The 21020-nt window shown below is 37.7% G+C and overlaps 1 protein-coding gene across 2 annotated transcripts in view; it reads left to right on the top strand.

Annotated features, from left to right (window-relative positions):
- Mei4 (meiotic double-stranded break formation protein 4) overlaps window positions 1-21020 on the top strand; it is a 171406-nt gene that overhangs the window by 141610 nt on the left and 8776 nt on the right. The window lies entirely within an intron of this gene.

The following is a 21020-nucleotide window of genomic DNA, read 5'->3' as shown; positions in this document are numbered from 1 at the left end:
TGACAAGAAAAACAGAGACACAGGAAAGTTTCAGGAGGGTTCTAGGTCAGTACCTTGTCACCTTGAGGTTTATTCCAAAGGGCTTATACAATACCAAGGGGCAAGGCAACAGATCTCCCCTTTTCAAGATCAAAGCACAAAGTACTGTCAAATGTAGACCATTCAAAATACCTGGTAACCATATCCATGGCCAAATCGTCCTATTATGCAGTCCCTGGGTAAAGCAAGCTCGGATTCTCTGACCTTGAATAAGGTCTTACTAGGGAGCCTCTGTGGGCCCCCACATCCTTCCAAGGGGATTCTACAGTAATATTGTGACACACCTGCTAGTCTTCTGGGTGTGTCACAATGCTGGTGGGTGTATCTGGAGGGCCCCTGAGGGTTTGGCCTTGGCACAAGTCTGGCAGGAGGGGTGGATCTGTGCAGGAACCGGCAAGTGTCTGTAAAACAACTGGAACAGATTTACATCTTGGTTTCATAGCAAAAACTATGGCTTTGAGTTAAAATGTGTGAACATTTTCTAGGGCCTGGTTTCGACCCAATGAAACACATCTTTAATTGTATAACTAGAGGAAATATTCTGAATGGAAGTGGTTGAATGAGCAAAGGAGGAGGAGGGAGGCTTCCATACCCTCTTTAATGCTAACCTGTAATTGACACTGTCAGAAAACCAGGTAGGCTGCCAGCAGATCTTCTCGTCTCTCTTTCCCCCAGATCCCATCCTGCAGCAGTCTAGTCCCTAGAGCTACAACATAACACCAGCTGCAGCCTTGCCTCCTTGCACCCATATCTCCTGTGAATCCCACTGACCATTTCCTCTCCCAACTCACTGTATCTCAGACCCCAATTCCAGTAGGCAGCCCCTGCTAATACAAGTGCCCTAAATCCCAGGGTAACAAGTAGTCTGAAGGCAGACCCACACTTTTACTGCTCCTGAAATCTGATTACTCCCCCCTAGTCTCATCACCAGCTCTACTAATTTCCCACTTTCCTCTCTGACCCCATCCCCAGCAGATCACAAAGACCTTCACCTTGAACCTTATTCCCCTAACTCATCCTAGTTACCCAGCCTCTAATGCCAGTATGCATTCTCTGTGAACACACCAGCTGTGTTGGCCAGGAAAACAGGCAATATACAGCCATCGCACTCTGAACATCTAGAGAAGAAACAGAAACCAAGGAACAAAACATCCACTGAAAAAGACAAATCCAGAAATTAGCACCTATACCTTTAATCATCCCAAACCCCGATACTGAGACATCAGTATGAAAACACAGTTAGCAACTGTCAGAGCAATATGTTGCTACCATAGCAGGCTCTGAATATTCTAACATAATTGAAGCACAAGAAAAACATCTTAAAACAACATTTACGACTATGATAGAGAACCTTAAATTAATAAATACCTTATAAAAATCCAGGAAAACATAAACTAACAGTGTAAAGAAATAAATAAAATGGTTCAAGACCCTAGATTGGAAATAGAATCAATAAAGACAACCCAAGATGAATGAGTTCTGGAAATGAAAACTTTAGGAATTCAAACAGGTACTACAGAGGCAAGCTTCACCAAGAGATTACAAGAGATGGAAGAGAGAATCTCAGGTGTAGAAGATATGATAGAAGTCGATACATTGGTCGTAGAAAATGTTAAATCTAAAAAACTCATGACAAAAAACATCAAGAAAATCTGGGCAACTATGAAAACACCAAAACTAAGAAAAATAGATATAGAGGAAGGAGAAGAAACTCAGCTTAAAGGCCCAGAATTGTTTTCTAACAAAATCATAGAGAAAAATTTTCTGTAGAAGAAGATGGCTATAATGGTACAAAAAATGTACAATAGATTAGATCAGAAAAGAAAGTCCCCTCACTACATAATAATCAAACACAAAACATACAATACAGCCACAAAAGGATATTAAAAGCAACAAGGGAAAAAGACCAAGTAACATATAAAGGCAGACCTGTCAGTATTGCACCCTACTTCTCATTGGAGACTCTAAAAGCCAGAAGGGCCTGGATAGATGTGATGCATACTCTAAGAGACCATAGATGTCAGCCCAGACTACCATACTCAGCAAACTTTCAATCACCATAGATAGAAAAAGTAAGATATTTCTATGATAAAACTAAATATAATCAGTAATTATCTACAAAGTCAGCCCTACAGAAGATGCTAGAAGGAAAATTCCAGCCTAAGGAGATTAACTTCAGCCATGCAAACACAGGGAATAAATAAACTCAGAACAGAAAAATCTAATAACACACACACTCCACTACCACCACCAAAATCAACAAAATAACAGAAGTCAACAGTGATTGGTCATTGATATCTCTCAATATCAATGGTCTCAATTACCCTATAAAAAGAGACAGATTAACAAAATGGATGTGAAAATAGGATCCATCCTTCTGCTGCATCCAATAAAGATACCTCAACATCAAGGATAGAGATTACCTCAGATAAGGGCTAGAAAAAGATAATCCAAGCAAATGGACCTAAAAAGCAAGCTGTCATAGTCATTTTAATATCTAAAAAAATAGACTTTAACCCAAAACTAATCAAAAGAGATAAGGAAGGACACTACATACTCATCAAAGGGAAAAATCACCAAGATGACATTTTAATTCTTATGCCCCCAAACAAAATGGCACTCACGTTCATAAAAAGATAGTCCTACAGCTTAAATCACATATGGATCCTCATACACTGTTAGTGGGAGACTTCTGTACCCCATTCTTACCAATAGACAGGTCATCCAGATTAAAAACTAAACCCTGAAATACTGGAGCTAACAGGTGTTCTAAACCAAATCGACCTAACAGATATTTACAGAACATTTTACCAAAATATACACACACACACACACACACACACACACACACACACACACACACACACACAATACCATCTTCTCTGTACTCATGGAACCACTCCAAAATTAACCATATACTCAGATACAAAGCAAGTCTCACCAGATATAACAAAATTGAAATAGTTTCCTGCATCCTTTCAGAACTCCACAGATTAAAGCTGAATATGAACAACAACAGAAAGCTTACAAACTTATGGAAACTCAACAACTCTCTACTGAATGAAAAATAGATCAAGACAGAAATAAAGAAATTGAAGACTTTCTAGAATTCAATGAAAATGAATATAGAGAATACCCAAACCTATAGGACACAATGAAAGCAGTGCTAAAGGGAAAGTTCATAGCACTTAGTGCCTATATTTAAAACAAAGATGGGAGGCAACTACTATCTTTTTTTCTTTCTTTTCCTTCAGATTAGTAATTCCATATTACACTGTAAGTTGAGCTTGTGTTACCTTGCAAATGACATTTCACTAAATTGAAACTAAATTTAATCATATGCCATTGTGAATGTGGTTTTATCTCTTAGGAATACTTTTTTTTTTACTGTGAAAACATTCTAAGTCAAACATTTTAAATTTTGAAATAAAAATGGGAGATTTCATGCCAGCAACTTAACAGCAAACCCCAAGAGCTCTAGAACAAAAGAATGTAATCACACCTAAAAGGAGAAGACAGCAAGAAATAATCTAACTGAAGGCCAAAATCATTAAAATAGAAACAAAAACAACAATACACAGAATCAATGAAGCAAAGAGTTGGTTCTTTGAGAATATCAACATGACAGACAAAACTTTATCCAAACTAACTAAAAGACACAGAGAGACTATCCAAATTACAAAATCACAAATGAAAAGTGGATATAACAACAGACACCAAAGAAATCCAGAGAATCATATGGACATACTTTAAAAACCTGTAATCCACCAAATTGGAAATTCTAAAAGAAATGAATAATTTTCTCAAGAGTTCCTATTTACAAAAGTTAAATCAAGATCAGATGAAATATTTAAATAGACCTATAACCTCTAGTGAAATAGAAGCAGTCATTAAAAGTCTCCCAACCAAAAGAAGCTCACGGATAGATGGTTTTAATTCAGAATTATACCAGCTTTTCAAAGAAGAGTTAAAGCCAAATTATTAGTCCTCCAAATATTCCACAAAATATAAACAGAAGGAACATTGCACATTTCATGAGGCCACAGTTATCCCGATAGATACCCAAGCTACAGAAGGAGTCAACAAAGAAAGAGAACTACAGACCAATCTCCCTCACGAACAATGATACAAAATATTCAATAAAATATTGGCAAACAGACTCCAAGAACACATCAAAAAATTATCCACCATGATTAAATAAGCTTCATACCAGAGATGCAGGGTTGGTTCAGTATACAAAAATCAGTAAATGTAATCCACCATATAAACAAACTGAAAGACACAAACCACAAGATCATCTCATTAGATGAAGTAAAGGCCTCTGACAAAATCCAACACCCCTCCATGATAAAAGTTCTGGAGTGATCCAGAGATAAAGGACAAACCTAAACATAATAAAGGCTATTTACTGCAAGCCTATAGCTGCTATCAAACTAAATGGAGAAAAACTCAAAGCAATTCCACTAAAATCAGGAACAAAACAAGGCTGTCCACTCTCTCCATATCTATTCAATATGGTACTTGAAGTTTTGGCTAGAACAATAAGACATATGAAAGAAATCAAGAGGATACACATTGGAAAAGAAGAAATCAAAGTGTCATTATTCATAGATGATAGTCTACATAAGTGACTCTAAAAATCCCACCAGAGAACTCCTGTAGCTGATAAACACTTCTAGTGAGGTATCAGGATATAAGATTAACTCACAAAAGTCGGTAGCCCTCCTATATGCAAAAGACAAACAGATTAAGAAATCAGGGAAACAACACCCTTCACTATAGCTTCAAATAAAATAAAATATCTTGGGGTAGCTCTACCGAAGCAAGTGAAAGTTTCATATGGTAAAAACTTCATCTCTTTAAGAAAGGAACTGAAGAAGTATCAGAAGATGGGAAGCTTTCCCATGTTCCAAATTGATCAGTGGGATTAACATAGTAAAAATGGCTAACCTACCAAAAGCAATCTACAGATTCAATGCAATCCGATCAAAATCCCAATACAATTTTTTTCAGACCTTGAAAGGACAATTCTCAACTTCATGTGGAAAAACAAAAAACGCAGGACAGCTAAAATAATCCTGAACAATAAAAGAACTGCTGGAGGTATCATCGGTTCTGATTTCAAGTTGCACTACATATTTATATTAATAAAAACTTCATGGTATTAGCATAAAAGCAGATATGTTGATCAATGGAATCTAGCTGAAGACTGAGACATAGATACAAACATATGGACAACTAATATTTGATAAGCCATAAATATACAATTGAAAAAAAGAAAGCATCTTCAACAAATGGTGCTGGTCTAAATGGATGTCAGCATGTAGAAGATTGCAAATAGATCCATATCTATCGTCCTATGCAAAACTCAAGTCCAAGTGGTCAAAGGCTTCAACATAAAACCAGATACATTGAACCTGATAGAAGAGAAAGTGGGGGAGTAACCTTGAACACATTGATACAGGAGATAACTCTTTTTTATTTTATTATTATTTATTTTTTCCTTATATTTTATTTTACAATACCATTCAGTTCTACATATCAGCCACAGATTCCCTTGTTCTCCCCGCTCCTGCCCCCCTCCCCTTCCCCCCAGCTCACCCCCCATTCCCACCTCCTCCAGGGCAAAGCCTCCCCACAAGACTGAGATGGACATGGTAGACTCAGTCTCAGGCAGGTCCAGTCCCCTCCTCCCAGACTGAGCCAAGCGTCCCTGCGTAAGCCCCAGGTTTCAAACAGCCACCTCATGCAATGAGCACAGGACCTGGTACCACTGCCTAGATGCCTCCCAAACAGATCAAGCCAATCAACTGTTTCACCTATTCAGAGGGCTCTTGAGCAGAACACCAGTAGTGCAGGCACAGACACAAAGATCAACAATTAATAAGTGGGACCTCATGAAACTGAAATGCTCTGAGGGAAAGGATACCATCTATCAGACAAAGTGGCCACCTGCAGAATGGGAACACATTTTCACCAACTCCACATCTGACAAAAAAAAATAATAATCCAATTAAAATGGGAACAGATCTAAACAGAATTCTCAATAGCAGAAGTGGGAAGGAGCTAGGAATAGTAGAAGGAGGGGAAACTATGATCAAGTTCTAATGTATGAGAAAACAATCTGTTTTCAACAAAAGAAAAAATAATGAATGTAATCATACAACTTTATGGTCACTTATTGCAAATGTGAGTGTGCATGTTTTCAAACTTCATTTTTAGTCTTTACATTCCTTCCAATTTCTATTGATCTGAGCCCACTAACAGATGAAATAGCTCAAAATCTTATGGACAAGTATATCAGAAAAAATCTTTCAATAGTTAAACTGCCAATTTTCCAAAGACAGTGAAAGCAGGCCCTTTTCCCATGGGCTATTCAGTTCCTGGTTGCTAGAAGTGGAAATTTTCTTCGTGCCATTTGCCAATCCCTGGGGGTTTATATACAACAGATTAGTGATTTAGTCTCAATTGACTATGTTAAATATTGATCCTTAAAAAAGTCAGCTCCAGAATTTTCAAAACAAATACCTAACAATCATTAATTTCCATGACTTGTAGAAGCATCTTTCCCTCATGGCTTGGCTTTGGAGAGGGTAGAAACACTGTGCTGTAGAACACAAACATGTTTCTGTAGAAATCACCAAGAGGAGAGCTGTAAAAACAACATTAGGTGGTTTGGGAATGACTCCCTCTCAAGATGTTTATTTTTGTGGGATAACAATACAAGATCTGCGAGGGGACCAGAATGTTGCTTGGGAGAGATCATTCCTATTATGGCTATTCTAAAAACGTACTGTTCTACATCACAACTAGATGGCCCAGCTGTAACAGATTGAACAAGATAGAAATAAATGGCGAGTGTCTAACAATGACACAGCACATAGTTATAAAATGCATCTAGCAATGAGTTCACATTGACTGCATTTCAAAGAATTTTATTTTTTTTTTGTTTGATTCAGGCACTGAATGATCATCAAGGATGATGCCATTGTGTTTTGTGGTAAAATATAACCCTCTTAGATTTCTATATTTCACATTTTTGGTCAAAAAATAAAATTAACATGAACAAATAACCTTGTGATCTGAAGGCATTATTACATTCAACTGATAAATAAAGCAAACATAGTAAATATTATGGTTGTCAGTATCCCATATGTGAAGAATTAAACAATGAATTAGTCATAAGTGTTTTCCTGATGAAAATGATTTGAAATTTTATATATAATTTAAATTTTTTTGACATCATAATATAATTATATCATTTCCTGGGTTCCCATTTCTTCCTGCAACCCTTCCTATGTACTCTGCTGCTTTCATTCAAATTCAGGGCCTCTTTTTCATTAATTGTTGTTATGTGTGTGTGTGTGTGTGTGTGTGTGTGCGCGTGCACACCTAAATATAAAAAAAAAAACACACACACACACCCTGCTTGGTCTGTGTACTGTTACCTGTATGTATGTTTTTAGGGCTGCCCCTTTGGTTTTCAATAAATGATTGGTGCACCTTCTCTGAGGAAGACTGTTTCACTGACTCAGTGGTCCTCAGTTCCTGTGGTTCTTTGTCTAGAATTGAAGTCTCACCAACTTGATGCCTCAGTCTTTGTTTAACTAAAAGGGATAATAATTAAAGAGTGAGCTTATACTTCTCAATGAAATTTCTGAAATAAGCAGAAATTATGGAGACATCTCAAAATCTAAATAGTAATTATTTTTAAAGTTTCATAAAATTGATAGCTGTTCATTACTAATCTGGGCTAAAAGCTGTTTTCAAAAGCTAAATTATAAATAGCCACTTTATTTTATGATCAGTGTTTTAATATTAAATGCTATACAAGTAATTTTCAGGACTTTGGACTTTGTTCTTTCTTTTTTTCTGTTTTACTTGTTTTTTTGTGTATGGACCAGTTAAAGTGAATTTTATTTACACACACACAACTTTGAACTATGTGACTGTTTTATTGACTCAAATCTGATAATGCCCAACATGATCTACCAAAGGTCTGGGTCTGGGCATCTTTTGTTTTGTTTTGCTTTGTTTTCAGTGCTCGAGATTGAATTTGGATCTGCAAATGTGAGGCAAATGGACAGTACTATCCTGTATCCTGGAGAGGTGCATTTTCAAATTTATGCTTTTGAGAATGTGATCATATGACCACATATAGACATGTACTGACAGTGGAAAGCATTTGTCTTTGAGAGAAGTATATACTAGTAAGGTAACCATTGCTCTGAAACTGCCCCTCCTGGCTGTGGGGTGAGGGGCTCCGCTTTCCATCTGTGGAACCTGTATTTGTTCCCCTTAGTTCCCCAGGAGCTAGCTGTCACCAAAGTGACTGTTAGGGCAGCATAAGGAAGCCATCCCAATAAGCTGTTCTGGTTATGAAACTGTGCCTTAGAATGAGACACACATTATAATTGATGAAAATCAGAAAAGCCAAAGAAGCAACAGAAACAGAGCACTCTCTAAAGCCGGATTCCTCCGTCGTACCACTTCACACAATTGGAGAGATAAATTATTTACACAGCTGCTCACTCCATGCTTATACTACTTGAGCATGAGCCCTGCGATGGCAAGAACTCTGTCAGTTGTATTGTATGCATCTTTAAAAACAAAAGAATTTAGGGGACTTTATATTTGTACCATTGCACATAAAAATTATGCATAGTTTTAATTATAAAATTTGGCAGCGAATAAATGAGGATGCATTGTTTTTCCACGGACTTGTGCTAAGCATACAAGTCACTTTCTTGCTTATCCTGCAAGTTCCTGTAAAGAGCTTAGCAGCATATCCTTGACCTCTTCAGTGACACTAGTTATGAAAGAAGACACCACCGATCCTCCATGATCGAGAAGCAGGCAGCCTATGGAGGGATGAGAATATCTCCTAACAACACAGGGAGAGTGCTGGTAGACCTCCTCATGGTAGTTCTAAGTAAAACAATGTCAGAAAACTAGGTACACGTTTTCCTTTAGAATGTGCTCGCCTTATTAGTGGTTCATGAGTTCTGAAACAAAAAATCTATTAGGTTATATATGTAGGAAGTCAGACAAATTTTATATGGATTTTAATTAAGATTAAAACTGCAGTCACCATAATGTTGTATTTTTTCTTTAGTATATGTTTGTTTGTTTAGTGATGTCAAATAAATGTGTCTTGTTAAAAACATTTAACATTTTTTTCTAACAATAACAATTGAATTATCTTTTAAATCTTGTGTTCATCATGTTTATCACTTACTAGACTTAGTAATGTGTTCTGCAGGATACTGATTCTCCATGAATAAACACAATATCATTCTATATTCAAAATGTCTTATGCTCATTTGCTAAACGCAGATCAAGGTTTCAGGTTGAATTATGTGTCTTTAAGGGGGGGACTTTCAATTTTTCCTCTTCTCTGCTTTCCTTAGACAGAGCTCTTTTTCTGAATAAACCGCCCAGGTCTGATGTTTATTGAAACACACAGTAAAATGCACTTTCGAAAAATTATATAAAATCATTGCAAAAGAAAGTGGAACTTTTCTTTTAGATGACTTCTGCCTGACTCACATAATAGCTTAAGTAACTGCCTGGATCAAAACTGTAAAAGCTATGAATTCAGTCTCATAGCTAGCTGCATTTTCCCAGATGACAGCCCTGCCTCTGCAGAGGTCTGAATGTACAAAGCAGTTTTGACTGCCCCGACCCAGTGTTCCTGCCCCTCCCTACCTCATGTTTTGTCTTCCTTGCATGTGTCTACTTTTTGTAATTGCTACACCAACTTCTCTAGTTAGAAGATTTTTGAGCTGCAAGAAATGAAAAGCTTTTAAACAGAAAGGGGTAACCTAATTAAATAGCATTATGGAGGGCCATTAAAATAGGAAATATGAACAGAAAGGTTTGTGAAATTTTAAAGCCTGTGCCTTCATAAGGTCATTTGCATATTGACCAAAATTTATCTCACTTCGAGACATGCAGGTGGGATAAAATTCAATTTAGTTCACCATAGTGCTGATGTTAAATACCTGGAATTTGCAGAAGTGCCAGAGGTCAAAGTTAATACCTAGTAAAACTATTCTCATTCCAGAAGCCAATTTGCAATTTTGGGGGTCTCCAGGGAACCTGCATTTTGGACTAAATGGATGTAAATGTGAGGGAGTTCCCACAGTATCCTTCTAGCTCAGTCATTCCTTTGTTGTTGGTTGGTTTGTTTTGTTTTATTTGTATTACCAAGAATTTATAACAGAATCAGCCAGTTTAAGAGATGCACAAGGTGACTGTTGGCAGTGTGCAGGGCAGTGTTTACATGGTTTCTCCCTGTTGCTTCAGCCTCTTAGTATATTGGTTTGTTCACCAACCAGGAAGTTCCAGCGAGCTCAGCTGTCCAGAGTTTTAATGGCTCTTTTATTAGGTAATGATTGATTGACTCATTAGCTCCGAGACTGAACTGGTTTCCACCGTTTACACATTTCTTAGAATTGCTACCTGTTTTTCAGTCGTGTGCTGTTAGATGTATGTCTATGGAAGCACATTCAAGTATACTGACATCTGTTCCCATTCTAAAATACCCAGAAATGTGCGTGTCTGCTTTACAATGCTTCCTACCTCTTCTTTTGCTGTCAATTCTCACTCCTGTTAATTTCTTGGAGCAGCATTTACTTCACCACTCCATTGCCCTCAAAATGAGTTCCTTACATGGTTGAGAGAAGCCCAGAGACTCCTATGCAGCAAGCCATAGGAGGCGAGACATAGTCTTTGGGGGTCACTGCACTGTCTGCATCTGCAGATCCTAGATACTTAACATTTGGAAGGTAGATATCCAGATGTGCAGCATTTTATTCTCAATAATTGGTTTGTTTAGCAAACAATGTCATTTTGTACACATGAAACATAATGAGTTAGCCTAGGGGAAAAAGGATTGGGGATAAAATACTAATACTTACCTCATTGAAAAAAAAAACTTTCTTGGAGGATCTGAAGGGTTCTTGTTGTATGATTTATTTAATGTCACTGTTATATTAAATTGAGGCCTTGTATTTGGGTGTGTATTTGAATAAAGACTATGTCACCTTGTAATGTTAGCAAAATGTTTTAGTTTCTAAGAAAAGTAAAATTTACTGGAATTTGAGACTAAAGATAAGAAACAAGCAATTATGCTCCAAATGTGATTACTAAATGTCATATATTTAATAAGAATCGTGTAAATAAAAGATAATAAAGCACATGAAATGCCTTTAAATGCTATCACATGCTTAAGTATAAAGATTCTCTTTATGCAGAAATTCTACTCTTTTATTATTTCAGTTTGTGTTTGATCAAATCTTTGCCCATTTCTTTGTTGATTTCTCTCTCTCTCTTTTTTTAAGTATGTTGTTAAGTAAAATGGAATTATGTTACTTTCCCCCTCCCATTCCTCCTTCACCCCCTCCCATGCTGCCTCTTTTTCTTTGGTTATTTTTGCTACATACTTATACGTGTATAAAAGTGTATGCACACATCAATAACTACAACTATATGAGTCAGTGTTGTGGGTTTTTTTTTGGTTTGGTTTTTTTTTTTTTTTTTTTGTGTGTGTGTGTGTGTGTGTGTGTGTGTGTGTGTGTGTGTATGATTTCAAGCCTGGCCACTCTGCATTGGACCATCAACATGGGCACTCATCTCTGGGAGAGGCTAATTCTCTCTTCTCCTGGCACGCAATGGTTGCCTCCAATTCTTTGTTTAGAAGTGTGAACCCACAAAGTTTTCCACCATTCACATTAACATGTCTACTGATCTTGCCATTGCTCTAGCCTTCTTTATGCAGCGAATTCTTGAAGACGCTTTCACCACAAACTTCCTGGAGTCCTGGAAACCCTTACAGTCTTTCCACCCTCCCTTCTGTGATGTTCCCTGAGCCATAGATGCAGGAGCTGTGTTGTAGATGTATCCATCGGGGCTGTGCTCCCCATGATTTGTTGATCTCTGCATTGTGTCCAGTTGTGGCTTCTGTGATGTTCTCCATCGGCTCTGAGGAAAGGCTTCTTTGATAATGTGTTGTAGGGCCCCTTATCTTGGTTATACACATACGATGTAGAAGGTAGTCAGGAATCATGTGGGCCTAGCAAAGTGATGGAGGTAAATTCCTTTCTATTGCCCCTGACTTTAGTGACCTGGGAAGCTGGATAGAATTTCAGTAGCAGGCATAATTTCCTTCCTGTTGAGTTAAATCAAGTTAGACAACTGTTGGTTATTACACATGTGTGAATGCCATGTGTGCACCTTTGTAGAGTCTTCCCATGCTGGTCATTTTCCTTGTTCAGGGGTATTGCAGCTGTAGGACTGTTTGAGTGTGTGTGTGTGTGTGTGTGTGTGTGTGTGTGTGTGTGTGTGTGTGTGTGTCTGAGTGTCTGTGTGTGTATTTGTGTATCTATGTATCTTCAAATTATTCATATGTGTGTATATATATTTATATGTGTATAATTTTAGGTAAATATAAAATAATATGATTTTTTGATGCCTTACGAAACAACCATGGTGTTATTTGTCCTTTATTTCTCCTTTTCCTTCTGTCCTGATCTTTTCCCCTCCTCCCCAGTTAGTCTCCATCTTGCTTTTCAGTTTCCCACTTCATATCACCTGTATTGAATTATTCCCTTCTAATCTCACCCACTCCTTGGCCATGGGACTAATTTAACACTGCATTTTTACTATGTCTCAATTATCACTGCAACCTGTGGATCCAGGTATGGAATTTTCCACTACAGCATGCTGGGACTCGGTTTTCAGATTATGGAAAATATTAGATTTAGAAATGTTGATCATATAAATATTCAGGAAGTCAGTGAAGCTGATAAATATCAGAGTGCATGCTATAGGAGTTATACAGGAACACCTAAGGAAGAAAGACAGCATCTTCATCAGATGATTCCAGGAAATGGGGGATTTTAGTTTTATGAAGTTCTAGTTGTTAATTTTTGGGTTTAATTCTTGGGCAAGTGGAGTCCTGTTCACAAAGTTCTTTCTTGCACCTTATCATAGGAAGGTCTCTGCCTGTTTTCTTCTAGCAGTTTTAGCATTCTTGGTTTCAAATTGAGGCCTTTGATCCACTTGGATATAATCATTGTGCTAGATAATAGACACAGGCCAAATTTCATTCTTCTGACTATGGATGTTCCATTTCCCAGCATCATTTGTTGAAGATGCTGTCTTTCCTCCTTAAAAGTTCCTAAATACCCCCTATAGCATGAACTCTGCTATTTGCCAGCTTCACTGCCTTCCTGGATATTTATATGATGAATGTCTCTAAAACTAATATCCAACATCCTCCATAGCCTGAAACTTTCTCAGTCCCAGCATGATGTGGTAGTGGAAAATTCCATACCTGAATCCACAGGTTTCACTGAAAATTAAGGAACAATAAAAATACAGTGTAAGATTAATCCCAGACCTTCATGTAGCATTTATTTCATGTTCAGAGTTGGGTCTCATCCCCTAGAAGTAGTGTTGTATATACTACAAACATATACTCTGGAAAAATAGAAAGCTGAAATCTTAAGTACACCTTGTCCCAAACATGCTAGCTTCGGAATATTCTACCCATGCTAGGCAGAGATCCTCTTCTGTTTATCATTGCATCTCTAGCATCTTGGGATAAGAATACTAGGGTACCTAGCAAGTACTTGCAATAGGATAAAAGGGAGAGAAAACAAGGCTCCCAAATATGTAAACTTTAAAGTTCCAAGCACCAACCACCACTCAAATTAGTCATGAGAGTCTAACTGCATTTGTTCCAGTCCTCTGCCCTGTTCTCACTGGCCTTTTGACTGGCAGCTTAATCACCTGGTGTAGTTTTGGGTTTGTTTGTTTTTTTTTAACTCTTTGATGACCCACTACCCAGCTCCTAAATAAATACACAGAGACTTATTCCTACTTATGAATGCCCAACCTTAGCTTGGCTTGTTTTTAGGTAGCTTTTCTAACTTAAATTTTATTGTTTCTCTTTAACTACATTTTGCCTCTGAGCTTTTTACCTTTCTTTATTCCTTATATATTTCTTTCCTTCTTGCTCTGTGGCTGGCTGGGTGGCTGTGTGGCTGTGTGGCTAGGTGGCTGGGTGGTTGAGTGGCTGGCCCCTGTCATCCTCCTCTCCTCCTTTTGTCGCTCCTCCCTCTCCTCTTTTCTAGATTTCTCCTATCTGTTCTCTCTCCACCAGCCCCGCCTATTTCTCTCTCTTGCCTAGCTGTTGGCCATTTATCCCGTTATTAGACCAATCAGGGGTTTTAGACAGGCAAAGTAACACAGCTTCACAGAGATAAACAAATGCAACATAAAAGAATGCAACATATCTTTGCATCATTAAACAAATATTCCACAGCATAAATGAATGTAATACATCTTTAATATTCTACAATAATTTGATTTTTATTATTCTATCAAGATTTGTGATGCAAAGCAAAAAACAAACAAACAAACAAACAAATGACTCATATTTGAAACCTATGTTCAGCCATTATCTGCTGTAAATAAGGTAAGGAAGTCTCTGTGGCTAGGGTTGAAAGCCCCAATAGATCTCATATCCTGAGAAAGTGGTAAGAGTACAGGCTAAACCACATGAAGTTGGCTGATAACAAAGAAAGGTAATTTCCATCTCTCAGGAGCTATCTCCCTGTTTTTAGTGAAGGAGTCTGAGAATTATCGTTGATGTCAACTGTCTGTCATGTTTACCAACCTGCCTGATATACTGACCAGCAAAGTTTTAAGTGAAATTCAACACACAAGATATTCTCTGAGGGGGAAAGGAAAACACAAAATCTTAAAGTACTTTGCATGTATCTGTTATGTTATTGAGTGATATAACCAACACCTGATTTTTTCTGACAAAGGTCTAGAATAGATTTAGAGTGTCCACACTTCGTCTTAGATGACTAGAGAATAATTTTTTAATTAAAAAGAAGTTAGATTTTGAAGCATAATATCTAGTTATGGGATTGGAGGTAGGGAAGAAGATTAAAGGGCCTTTCACCTTGTGTTGATACTCCATTAGACTGTTGATCCTGCAGTTACACTTTCCTTGGGCCTTCTACTGGTGTCTCACATGTAGAGTCCTTGGTACTACAATGTTCCACAGAAAAGAGGGAGGAATTATTGTTCCCTTGTAGTGTGTGAAAGACATTCTTGGACAAGAGGAAATAGGCGACAGTACAGTCATAAGGCTTTGCAACTCTCCGGGCATACAATTTACAGAAGCTTGAAAAGCATCCAATGATTGGCATCAGTATGATCCTTCAATAATTACATCTTCCCTCTATGTGAAAAACATCCTTAGTGTTCGGACTCTATGTTTCTTTTCACTTTTTATAAGATAATTATGAAAATATCATAATGGATAATGCTTATCTGAAAATTTGTGCATCATTAATGTTATTTAAATGTTTAATGTATTTTAATCCTTTTAACAACTGACTGTTATCATTTCCTAGTGAGTTTAATAAGGCATGAATTATGTTAAATTGACAATTTCCTTTCACACATATCTTGCTTAGCAACATTCTGTTATCTCAGATACCTTTACAAGCAAGGAGCCTTGTCACGATGGTTCCTGTCGTGGGCCTTCATCCATACCATTGTCAGACAAGTACTTGTCATTCTCCATTTTTGTGGATTTTTGTACAAACTGCCTTCTAAATAAAATTACTGGTTTTGTTTATACCATGTGAATTCAGCCTCTAGAAACAGATTTAAGAAAAATAGATAATATTGGTTAATGTAAATATCATTTTAAAGTAAATCTCACAATGAAAAACAGATTTTTAATTTTTATTGCATATATTCCATTGACAAATACCGTCATGCAAATGCAGTCTGGAATACTTGAACTCTTTGCCACAGAAAATGAGGTAAAATACCAAAATCCCACATAACAATTTTAATAATATAAAGATTTTCACCTAAATTAGCCCACAAACAAACAAAATCCTCTTAGAAGTAATCTCCAGGATCCATGTTTTAGTCATGCAAGCGTACTGGTATATAAAGGAGCTGCAATGAATTTTTACCACTGTGCCTGTCCTTTGTAGTCTCCTTCCTAGGGCCTTTGATTAAAGGATGATGCCTGAGTCTATACCAATATTTTACCACAGCTCGCAATGTAGCAGTAGAAAATCTTTTTTAATTAACTACACTCTGCTCTGACTAGAGCTGTATATGCCCTTGGTATCGGCCCAAAACACAGGGTGTGGGGAGAGAGAAAGCCTATTGTGCAGCCTCTAAAGGAGACACAGTGTGCTCCATGTGGGCTTCACTGCAGTCAGTCCATTGGTTATGTAGATGGGCGGATCCACTCTGAGCTTTTGCATGGCTGGAAGCGTGTGATCGGGCACTATCTTCACTGGGCTTCGGTTCTGCCTAAAAGTGTGCTTTGGTGCTTCGGAAGCTGCCAGCAGCCGAGCAAGTAGCTCCGAGAATGAACTCCTTCCCCAGGAATCTTTGTCTGAAGTCTACTTTGCTGTCTTTGCTGTCTCCTAAATAAAATGGATAACTCACTAAAGGTCAGGGGCAACTTTCCCACTTAATTATCATGGTGACAACTGACCTTTTTCTTAAAGTGTTGTGTTGAATTCATTCTCTTGGGAGAAGACTAATTTTAGTGGTATCTTGCTTTTTCTTCTGTCCAACAAAATCTGGCACGTAGAATACCAAGCTAATGATATATTATATTCAGCAAACATTGAATTTAACATTTAGATTATAGGGCCATAGTCTGACTTAATCCTCTTCTCTCTAACATGCTAATTTCCCCCCACATTTCTCCTGCTTTTGTGGCAACACAAGAATGTGGTGTGTGTCTTAGCACTGTCTATGGCAGGCTGCTTGTGTCTCAGCAGGCCATGCTGCACCACTGTGTCCCCATGGTACACACCTGAATTATCACATTGTTAATGAGCTGGAGCATTTTCATGGTTTGCAGTTAAATATAAACTTCCAAACCACAAACTAAACCTCAAGTGTACAGTACCTTTTTTTCCCCCTTTCCTTTCCTTTTATTTTGTTTTTTACAGTTTCTGTTGCCAGAGATTCTGGCTTTTTTTTTTTTTTTTTTGGTCCCTTTGCTATCTCTCTTTTCTGTACAAGATATAGCAGAAAGCAGTAACTTTCAAGGCCAAGGAAACTGGGAAGCTTCACTACCTAATTAAACTCTGTAAAAGCAAGTTCTAAAAGATGGAAATGGACAAGAGGAACTCTAACCTACTGCTGACAGTTAGCATATCCCTGACTGTGGGATGGGCCTGGCTGCCCAGTTCCTGAAAGAGTCTGGCACTTTTTCTGTATGGGTGTCAATTGTCCTGTGGCTTACAGATGACAGTGTTACCGCTAAGACTGTGTCCGTAGTCCCATGGGAGCAGTGATGACAGGGGAAGGACAAAAGTGTCCTCCAGGATATTTAGTTTGCACTCACCTTTCCCAGCAGCTTCATCACTTACTTACACTGCCTGCTTTTACCTCAGAATTCATGCAATGAAAGCTAAAGAATAGAGAGAATAGAAATGTTTCATTGTTCCTTTGATACAATGGGGAGTTGTAGGGTTTTACTGATGAAGAAGTGGAGAAATCAATTAAAACCCTCCTAGTTTCTTTTCTGGGGAAGCTATTTCTCCCTCTCAGCATTCCTTACTCGTCTGCTGTACTTTGTGTAGGGTTAGGACCTCATACGCACTCCCCCATCCGAGTTAGTGTGTTTATTGGGTTTGTCCATGTGCAACCCGTGCTTAGACAATCATGTTGGTGAAAATATATGGGTGTAGCCTCTAACATTCCTAGAAGAGACAATCTCACAACGAACTCCCCATTCCTCTGGCTCTTAGAATCTTTCCACCTCTTACGCAATGATTCCTGAGTCTTAGATGCAAGAGTTGTGCTGGAAATGTTATGAGTTGTTACTGAGATACCACTCTGTATTTTGAATTTAACCCATTTATATCCAACATTTATAGGTACTGACTGAGTACTGTCAAGGTGATGTTTTCTGGTTGTTTTATATATCTTTTGCTCCCTTCTTGCTATCCTTTTACGTGATTCCATGTTTTTCTCTAGAGATGTGTTTTGATTACATGTATGTTTTATGTGTCTAATATCTTTTTTATGTTTTTATTTTGTAGTTAGAAGAAGTTCTGTATTAGACGAGGCTATTTAAGCTGATAATAATTTAGACCTCATAAACAATATTCTCTTTCCACATTTTATGTTTTTGGTGTCATATTTTTATCTTTTTATTTTGTTCATCAAGTAAAATATTTTGAAGCTATCTTTTTAATCCTCATACTAAATACATAATTGATTTATATGCAATGTTTAAGAAAAGAGAGTAATCTGAAATTAACTCTGTGTGTGTGTGTGTGTGTGTGTGTGTGTGTGTGTGTGTGTATCTACTGTGTTTTATTCTTTCATCTGTTTTTTTTTTTTTTGGTTTTTCGAGACAGGGTTTCTCCGTGTAGCTTTGCGCCTTTCCTGGAGCTCACTTGGTAGCCCAGGCTGGCCTCGAACTCACAGAGATCCGCCTGGCTCTGCCTCCCGAGTGCTGGGATAAAAGGCGTGCGCCACCAACGCCCGGCTTCTTTCATCTGTTTTTAATGTTGCTAAATTACTGAGTAGCCTGGTGTTTCTCTTTAAGCTTGAAGACTTCCCTCCATCATGTATTGGTTTTTTAAAGAGAGGCTCACGGGTGAATAATGCTCAGATTTGCTTGTCTGGGAATTCTTCATCTCTTTCTCACTTCTGGACTTCTATGCCATACAAAGTGTGTTTCATGCGGGTGTTTTTCTTCCTCTTCTGCTGTCTGAATAAATTATCCTCTATCTCATGGACTGTGAACATTCTACTGCGAAATCTACCACTGAGTCAAGTTATAACCCCATATATATGATGTGTGTTTTCTTGATACTTTCATAATCTCTATCATCTTTTATTTTTGACCATTTGATTATAATATGTAGTGGTGTGATCTTCTTCACATTGATACTGGCTAGCTTGTCCTTTCTATACCTGGGCATATAAATTCATCTGTAAATTTGAGAAATGTTCATCTATTATTGATTTAAATATTCTTTCTGTCCATTATTTGTCTCTTTTTCCTTTCTTACTTGTAAAATTAGAACATCCGTTCCTCATTGGTTCCCTATAAATCATCTACACTTTCTCAGTCATTTTCATTATTTTTCTCCCTCTCCCCTCTTTATTATTTGGAAAATGGATTTTTTTCTACTCTGATAAATGCTACTGTTGATTTTTTATTTTATTAATTTTATTGCCAACTAAAATTTTCACTTTACACTTACTTTAATTTTTTTAATAATTTCAATTTGTCTGTTAATTTTAATATCTTGATTTTATTGACTTCTCTATTTTCTTAAACATCTCTGAGTTTCCATAAATAAATATTTTAAATTATTCATCAAACAGTTTGTGTTTCAATCTTTGGTGTAGATTCTGGAGGATTATTGTGTCTTGATATGCCTCTTGATTTTGTTAAATTCTTGATAATTTACATTGATATCCATGTGTTCCATAGAGCAATTGTTTCTTTTACATTTTGCAAACTAATTTTGATGTGGTAAAACTTCGCAGTCTTCTTCCCAATAGGGCAGGCAGTCAGTAGGGGGACTACAGCCATGTAGCCTCTGTACACTGCTGTCAGAGGTCAGTAAGAGGAGGTCAGCAGAATACTACAGAGATCCTTAGCAGCCAAGGCTCTCAAAATCTGCTGTGGCAGTGAATTTGTTGAGTGTGGTAATCAGGTTTGGCCAGTCACTTTTTCCCCTTTCACCAGGGAGAGAAATTGTGTCTGAGACGGTCCCTTTTGGCATCAGAGTTGTCTTTTAGGACATTTCACGGTGCTTGCAGCATCAGTCAGATGTTGAGTCACCTACAGAGCAGATGCCTGAAGTACAGGGACCTGTGGGTGGGCTGTCTTTGGGGTCTAGACAATAATTGACTTCTTTCTGGTAATAGCATGCAGTTGCATTGGTAATCTTATGCACAGCAAGGGAACCCAAACATGTTTAGAGTTACAATAGCTAGGACCCAGATCATAGGCACACTGAGACATGGAGGTTCTGGGGTCTTAAAGACCACTGCAAACTGTTGCAGTATGGCAGTGGCCCATTGTAAGCTGTAGAAATATATGTTACAGCCACAGAACCCATGTCGAGAGTATGGACGCTCTCTAATGACCTCAGCTTGGGAATGCGGCATGCCTGTGTTTGGCAAAGGAGTAACAATAGTGACTGCTTCTTGAAGCCTGATGGTATTCAGCCACATCTAAGAGAGGCAGATGGGCCTCATTACATGGCACTTTTTGAAGTGTTTATTTATTTCCAGCAATCTGAATCTCTATAATTGGGTTTATCAGGCTACCTTTTTGAAGAGTAAATTCCTCTAACTGTGCAAGAAGGTTTATCTATTTATGTGTCATCACAGTGCATTGCACTGATAAATGTTTCCAACACATTCTTTCTCCCCTAACCCCAATTGTAATACTTTCTTTAATGAACTTCAGCAAAACTGTGTAAAAGAAGTCCCTAGTTAAGATCTGTAGACTTAGAGTTCTAATTAGTGTACTTCTGTGGCTCTTTTCTTGCCTGTAAAATGGTGATAAGCATTCAGCTTGCCTCCTAGGACTTCTGACTTACTTCTTAATTAATAAGGAAATAATGAAGCAAGCTTATGCTTCCACACTGATACCTCTATTCTCTTAAGTTTGCCATTTCACTTCTTAGGCCCTTTTCCTTGCTCATGTATATAGCCATCCAGACCAAATAATTCCTACAAGGCCGTATCTGTACTTCCGTCCATGTATATGATTCTATACAATTAAGCACTAGTTTCTGAATTCTGTAGACGATGAGAAGATATCTAGTTGCCTAATATCTTCAGTCTACCATTTGTACCTCCATACATGTCCCTAAAATCCTACCCACAAAAAAAATCATTCTGTGATTCTTGGAAAGAATGCCATGCACTGGAAATTG

This window comes from Peromyscus maniculatus, chromosome 7 (genome assembly GCF_049852395.1).
Source record: "Peromyscus maniculatus bairdii isolate BWxNUB_F1_BW_parent chromosome 7, HU_Pman_BW_mat_3.1, whole genome shotgun sequence".
Taxonomy (NCBI): domain Eukaryota; kingdom Metazoa; phylum Chordata; class Mammalia; order Rodentia; family Cricetidae; genus Peromyscus; species Peromyscus maniculatus.
This window is presented reverse-complemented; position numbering and strand designations above follow the sequence as displayed.